Below are 7,077 nucleotides of genomic sequence, written 5' to 3'. Positions count from 1 at the left end.
TTTCTAATAAGCTTTACATCTTTTGCCTTGTGCTAAACCACATACAATAAAATCATCGGTAATCCAATTTGGAATTCTGACATATTGAATACAATGGAAGAGCCGATAGAAGATATTATCAGAAATTATTGAAGCAAACTGTCGGCGACAACGTACCCTTGAATTCATGTAGAATTCAACAGTCAAGATAAATTTATGGACTAGCAATTAATAACAGTCCGCTTTCAAAAGAGTATAAATACCCCATTATTTCATAGTTAAAACTTCAGTCAAATAAAGTAACAAGGACTTATAATCGTACTTATTACACCATTGTTTTTTTTTATATACTTTATATTTTTTATCAAATCAGAAGTAATTGATTGTAACAGCCGTTTTAAAACAGCATTCAACTTTGAGTTATGGAATTTTGAATTTTAACTAAATTTTTGTCCCTTTGGACATAAACATTTTGGATTTGGTAACATCTTCACTTCCGGCAGACTTTCCGGTATATCCACCATTGCTTACTCGGACCTCATCTTTACCTAATTCATGGGTAATCATGTTCATTCTGTTAACGACCAAAGCATCCAAAGCAAAGGTCTTGTGCTGGCTATTTTGGTCGAACGAGAACACTGCAATTCTGTCTTTATGCAAGGAAGCAAAGATCACAAGAACGTCTTGCAACTATTCCAGAATGTGAGAGCTAGTCCAATAGGCAGTCCCAAACATTAAAAATAAAAATTCCGAATTTTTTTTTAAACAATCCCGTAATTTTTTCCCCAGTCAAAATTTAGGAACGGACGATAAATTTCGGTCAAGAAAAACGACGGACGATAATTATCGGTGGAGAAAAATGACGGACGATAATTATCGTCCGTGGATTTTACGTCATAAATTATGACGAAATTGCCATAAAAGTAATAAATAGTTTATTTTTCTTACTTTACGTCATAAAAATGACATGCAAATGTCACCACTCATCTAATTATCATATATAAATCTCGTTTATCCTACATTTGACTTACCGTCTTTCTCTAAATTTTTTTTCAAATTAAATCAACTAAAATGCCCGGTCAACGTAAACAAACTACTGATAGAACATCCAAGAAAACGTCTTCCAAACCAGCTTCTGTTGATGATAGCCAACGTGGATCCAACACTAGTCCTGCTCATGCCAAAGCGATGATTGGTTACTTCGAGGAAAACATCAAGCTTTTTAAAGCATACATCGGTGTACATGATAACGCTGCCCCTGGAGCTGCTACCATAGTCAAAAAGCGTGAAATCATTAAGGGTATGATGAGAAAATTGCTGGCTCACAAGGCTATACCCACCGATTGGACGCTGGATTAGCTTATGAAACGTGTTGCTCGTCTTTTTACCAAGTACCGTGAGAAATTCGAGAGTGATAATAGCGAATTAAGAAAAAGTGTGAAATTCAACAAAGTGAAATGACCAAACTGCAAAAATAAACTAAAGCTTTATTAAACAAATAAAAGGGGGTCTTTATATACACATTATTTCAGACATTGATCACAGATGGGCTGATGACGGTTGTGGGTAGATTTATCCAGATAATACTCGGATGTAATGATCCCATATAGAAAGACCATAATGAGATGTCAATAACAATAACAATAACATTCATTCTTAAACTGTGTATGTCTTGTAGCACAACATTCAGGGGAAAATGTAGTTCTTATTAAAGATAGCTGTGGCACCTCAACGTGGCTGATATAACCTTCATATGTTTTCATATCAATGTTATTATTTAAATGTATATCTTATACTTGTATGAGGATGATATGAGATCAAGCCTGTACATAAAGTAAATGATCAGTATTTAATATAAAGTACCAATAAGAATTATATTTAGGATTATCAAATGGAAGATTTAAGAAGTGTAGATAGAGTCATATATTAAGTATATAGCCTCGATCACGACAGCCAGACAAAAGTGTCCATATGATTTTGAATTCCATGATATCAATAGTTTTCTCTGCCATGGCTAAAATATAACAAATAAAGAAAACATGTCTTTAAACTTCAAAGGTTCTAGACTACTTCTAAAGTTTGACTATTTAATGATGCTCATTTAATTCTAAATCATCCTAATTTGAATAACCGGTATACATACGAACACTTTTGCCTGTCACTGTGTATATTGAACAATCATCAAATTGAGTAACATAAACTTGCTAATCATATTTTAAACAGAAACAATATCTTTTAAGTGATAACTTATTTTTTGATTCTATCTTAAAAAACGCTTCCGCCCAATCAGAAGACGTTCACATGATTATCACGTGTTAAAATCATTACGTAAAGATTCTCTGCACATTTGAGAGTTAAAGCAGTAGGACAGGGTGAGATAGCCCAACTGGTTAGGGCGCCGGTATACTAGTCATCCGGCAGCGGGTTCGAATCCCGCACTCACCATTATTTTTCGACAGGCGGCCCATGAAATTATATCACGTGATATTCTAAACCCAACCTTTACTATGTATTATATATAATCACAGCCGTAAGGGGTGACATACCTCAACTGGATAAAGATATGGTATACTAGCAATGATATAGCAGATGACCGCAATCAGTGTCGCAGGGAATCAAAACTATCCCCAATGATCAATAAATTGAAATTTAAAATTTATCGGGGTGGTGGAAATTGAGCGCAATTGTAAGTAAGGATACAGATGTATTTTACTAATGATGATTTTTCCTCAAAAAATTGAGGGCAATTATAATTAGAAGAAAAGGCAAAGAATCCTTATGTGATGATATGCTCTATTTCTGCTACATTAATTAAATCGATATCTTTGACCTGAATACCTACAAAATGCTTTAGGAGTCGATTACCTAATTTAGATAGTTAGTAGTATCATATAACAAAATTAAAAAGACTCAGTAGCTAAGGCTTATTGAGATATGGAAGTAAATTGTGCCTAACATGACGGTACTTCTATGTGTAACATATTTACAAAACAAGCAATTAAAGATAATAAGATACATATTGTGACAGTGATTACAACTTCCCAGATACACTAAAGATAGTCAGACAGCAAATGGTCTTTCTCTATAAATACCTGTTCATTTGGTTTCATAATAAAGACATCTTATAAACAGTCTTAACTATTCATAAACCTCCTTATAATTTACTTATGTTAAAACACAACACCTTACTTATGCTCAACTCATCAGGTAGTTACATACAATTTATTATAAGTAAACTTACAATACTTGCTTTTTGTAACAAGCAAGATATATATTTAAGAAAATTAAAGTAAAAGAAAAGAACAGAGCATTATAAAAAATATCGGATTAAGAAAATGGGATACTTGAAATTTATCGGCAGTATTGACAGAGAACGAAATCGAGAAATTGAATAAAAGATTAAGCAATGACAAAGTTTGGTCATATCTTATGTGATTCATCACAGGTTATTTAAAGACTAGACAGATTAAGGATAAACATTAAGTTAAAAAGCTGGTTTTTCTTGAAATATAAATTTGGTACAACATGTAACATGATTAAGACAACTGTATTTTGGTTCGTGGGGATCCCCTTTCCCAAAAACTCCTACCCATTTGGGAGGAAACCCCTCGCGCCAGCCCTAAAATCCTGACTTGTGTAACTTTTGTGCCTGAAAATTGGCTTACACTGTGACTATTATATAACACTCCCATCATTTCAATAAAATAACGGGTTCGGCGTTACAATCCCGTTTTCCTAACCGCGGATCTCGTCCATTTTTTGCCACATATCCTGGTTTACTAGGGTCGGACCTAATCCATTTTTTAAAAAACTGGATTAAGGTCCGACCCTAGTAAACCAGGATATGTGGCAAAAAATGGACGAGATCCGCGGTTAGGAAAACGGGATTTGTAACGCCGAACCCGTTATTTTATTGAAATGATGGGAGTGTTATATAATAGTCACAGTGTAAGCCAATTTTCAGGCACAAAAGTTACACAAGTCAGGATTTTAGGGCTGGCGCGAGGGGTTTCCTCCCAAATGGGTAGGAGTTTTTGGGAAAGGGGATCCCCACGAACCAAAAATACAGTTGTCTTAATCATGTTACATGTTGTACCAAATTTATATTTCAAGAAAAACCAGCTTTTTAACTTAATGTTTATCCTTAATCTGTCTAGTCTTTAAATAACCTGTGATGAATCACATAAGATATGACCAAACTTTGTCATTGCTTAATCTTTTATTCAATTTCTCGATTTCGTTCTCTGTCAATACTGCCGATAAATTTCAAGTATCCCATTTTTCTTAATCCGATATTTTTATAATGCTCTGTTCTTTTCTTTTACTTTAATTTTCTTAAATATATATCTTGCTTGTTACAAAAAGCAAGTATTGTAAGTTTACTTATAATAAATTGTATGTAACTACCTGATGAGTTGAGCATAAGTAAGGTGTTGTGTTTTAACATAAGTAAATTATAAGGAGGTTTATGAATAGTTTAAGACTGTTTATAAGATGTCTTTATTATGAAACCAAATGAACAGGTATTTATAGAGAAAGACCATTTGCTGTCTGACTATCTTTAGTGTATCTGGGAAGTTGTAATCACTGTCACAATATGTATCTTATTATCTTTAATTGCTTGTTTTGTAAATATGTTACACATAGAAGTACCGTCATGTTAGGCACAATTTACTTCCATATCTCAATAAGCCTTAGCTACTGAGTCTTTTTAATTTTGTTATATGATACTACTAACTATCTAAATTAGGTAATCGACTCCTAAAGCATTTTGTAGGTATTCAGGTCAAAGATATCGATTTAATTAATGTAGCAGAAATAGAGCATATCATCACATAAGGATTCTTTGCCTTTTCTTCTAATTATAATTGCCCTCAATTTTTTGAGGAAAAATCATCATTAGTAAAATACATCTGTATCCTTACTTACAATTGCGCTCAATTTCCACCACCCCGATAAATTTTAAATTTCAATTTATTGATCATTGGGGATAGTTTTGATTCCCTGCGACACTGATTGCGGTCATCTGCTATATCATTGCTAGTATACCATATCTTTATCCAGTTGAGGTATGTCACCCCTTACGGCTGTGATTATATATAATACATAGTAAAGGTTGGGTTTAGAATATCACGTGATATAATTTCATGGGCCGCCTGTCGAAAAATAATGGTGAGTGCGGGATTCGAACCCGCTGCCGGATGACTAGTATACCGGCGCCCTAACCAGTTGGGCTATCTCACCCTGTCCTACTGCTTTAACTCTCAAATGTGCAGAGAATCTTTACGTAATGATTTAACACGTGATAATCATGTGAACGTCTTCTGATTGGGCGGAAGCGTTTTTTAAGATAGAATCAAAAAATAAGTTATCACTTAAAAGATATTGTTTCTGTTTAAAATATGATTAGCAAGTTTATGTTACTCAATTTGATGATTGTTCAATATACACAGTGACAGGCAAAAGTGTTCGTATGTATACCGGTTATTCAAATTAGGATGATTTAGAATTAAATGAGCATCATTAAATAGTCAACTTTAGAAGTAGTCTAGAACCTTTGAAGTTTAAAGACATGTTTTCTTTATTTGTTTATATTTTAGCCATGGCAGAGAAAACTATTGATATCATGGAATTCAAAATCATATGGACACTTTTGTCTGGCTGTCGTGATCGAGGCTATATACTTAATATATGACTCTATCTACACTTCTTAAATCTTCCATTTGATAATCCTAAATATAATTCTTATTGGTACTTTATATTAAATACTGATCATTTACTTTATGTACAGGCTTGATCTCATATCATCCTTCATACAAGTATAAGATATACATTTAAATAATAACATTGATATGAAAACATATGAAGGTTATATCAGCCACGTTGAGGTGCCACAGCTATCTTTAATAAGAACTACATTTTCCCCTGAATGTTGTGCTACAAGACATACACAGTTTAAGAATGAATGTTATTGTTATTGTTATTGACATCTCATTATGGTCTTTCTATATGGGATCATTACATCCGAGTATTATCTGGATAAATCTACCCACACCGTCATCAGCCCATCTGTGATCAATGTCTGAAATAAGTGTATATAAAGACCCCCTTTATTTGTTTAATAAAGCTTTAGTTTATTTTGCAGTTTGGTCATTTCACTTTGTTGAATTTCACACTTTTTCTTAATTCGCTATTATCACTCTCGAATTTCTCACGGTACTTGGTAAAAAGACGAGCAACACGTTTCATAAGCTAATCCAGCGTCCAATCGGTGGTATAGCCTTGTGAGCCAGCAATTTTCTCATCATACCCTTAATGATTTCACGCTTTTTGACTATGGTAGCAGCTCCAGGGGCAGCGTTATCATGTACACCGATGTATGCTTTAAAAAGCTTGATGTTTTCCTCGAAGTAACCAATCATCGCTTTGGCATGAGCAGGACTAGTGTTGGATCCACGTTGGCTATCATCAACAGAAGCTGGTTTGGAAGACGTTTTCTTGGATGTTCTATCAGTAGTTTGTTTACGTGACCGGGCATTTTAGTTGATTTAATTTGAAAAAAAAATTTAGAGAAAGACGGTAAGTCAAATGTAGGATAAACGAGATTTATATATGATAATTAGATGAGTGGTGACATTTGCATGTCATTTTTATGACGTAAAGTAAAGAAAAATAAACTATTTATTACTTTTTATGGCAATTTCGTCATAATTTATGACGTAAAATCCACGGACGATAATTATCGTCCGTCATTTTTCTCCACCGATAATTATCGTCCGTCGTTTTTCTTGACCGAAATTTATCGTCCGTTCCTAAATTTTTGACTGGGGAAAAAATTACGGGATTGTTTAAAAAAAAATTCGGAATTTTATTTTTAATGTTTGGGACTGCCTATTGGACTAGCTCTCACATTCTGGAATAGTTGCAAGACGTTCTTGTGATCTTTGCTTCCTTGCATAAAGACAGAATTGCAGTGTTCTCGTTCGACCAAAATAGCCAGCACAAGACCTTTGCTTTGGATGCTTTGGTCGTTAACAGAATGAACATGATTACCCATGAATTAGGTAAAGATGAGGTCCGAGTAAGCAATGGTGGATA

The 7,077-nt window shown here is 33.9% G+C and overlaps 2 non-coding genes across 2 annotated transcripts; one reads left to right on the top strand and one right to left on the bottom strand.

Annotated features, from left to right (window-relative positions):
* Positions 1-2,350: 2,350 nt before the first annotated feature.
* EV154DRAFT_t182 lies at positions 2,351-2,424 on the top strand. The gene has a single exon. It is a non-coding gene; the product is annotated as a tRNA-Ser (tRNA).
* Positions 2,425-5,149: 2,725 nt separating this feature from the next.
* On the bottom strand, positions 5,150-5,223 carry EV154DRAFT_t181. Its single transcript has one exon. It is a non-coding gene; the product is annotated as a tRNA-Ser (tRNA).
* Positions 5,224-7,077: the final 1,854 nt, after the last annotated feature.

Source organism: Mucor mucedo (genome assembly GCF_025094135.1).
Source record: "Mucor mucedo strain NRRL 3635 chromosome Unknown EV154scaffold_330, whole genome shotgun sequence".
Classification (NCBI taxonomy): Eukaryota; Fungi; Mucoromycota; class Mucoromycetes; order Mucorales; family Mucoraceae; genus Mucor; species Mucor mucedo.
This window is presented reverse-complemented; position numbering and strand designations above follow the sequence as displayed.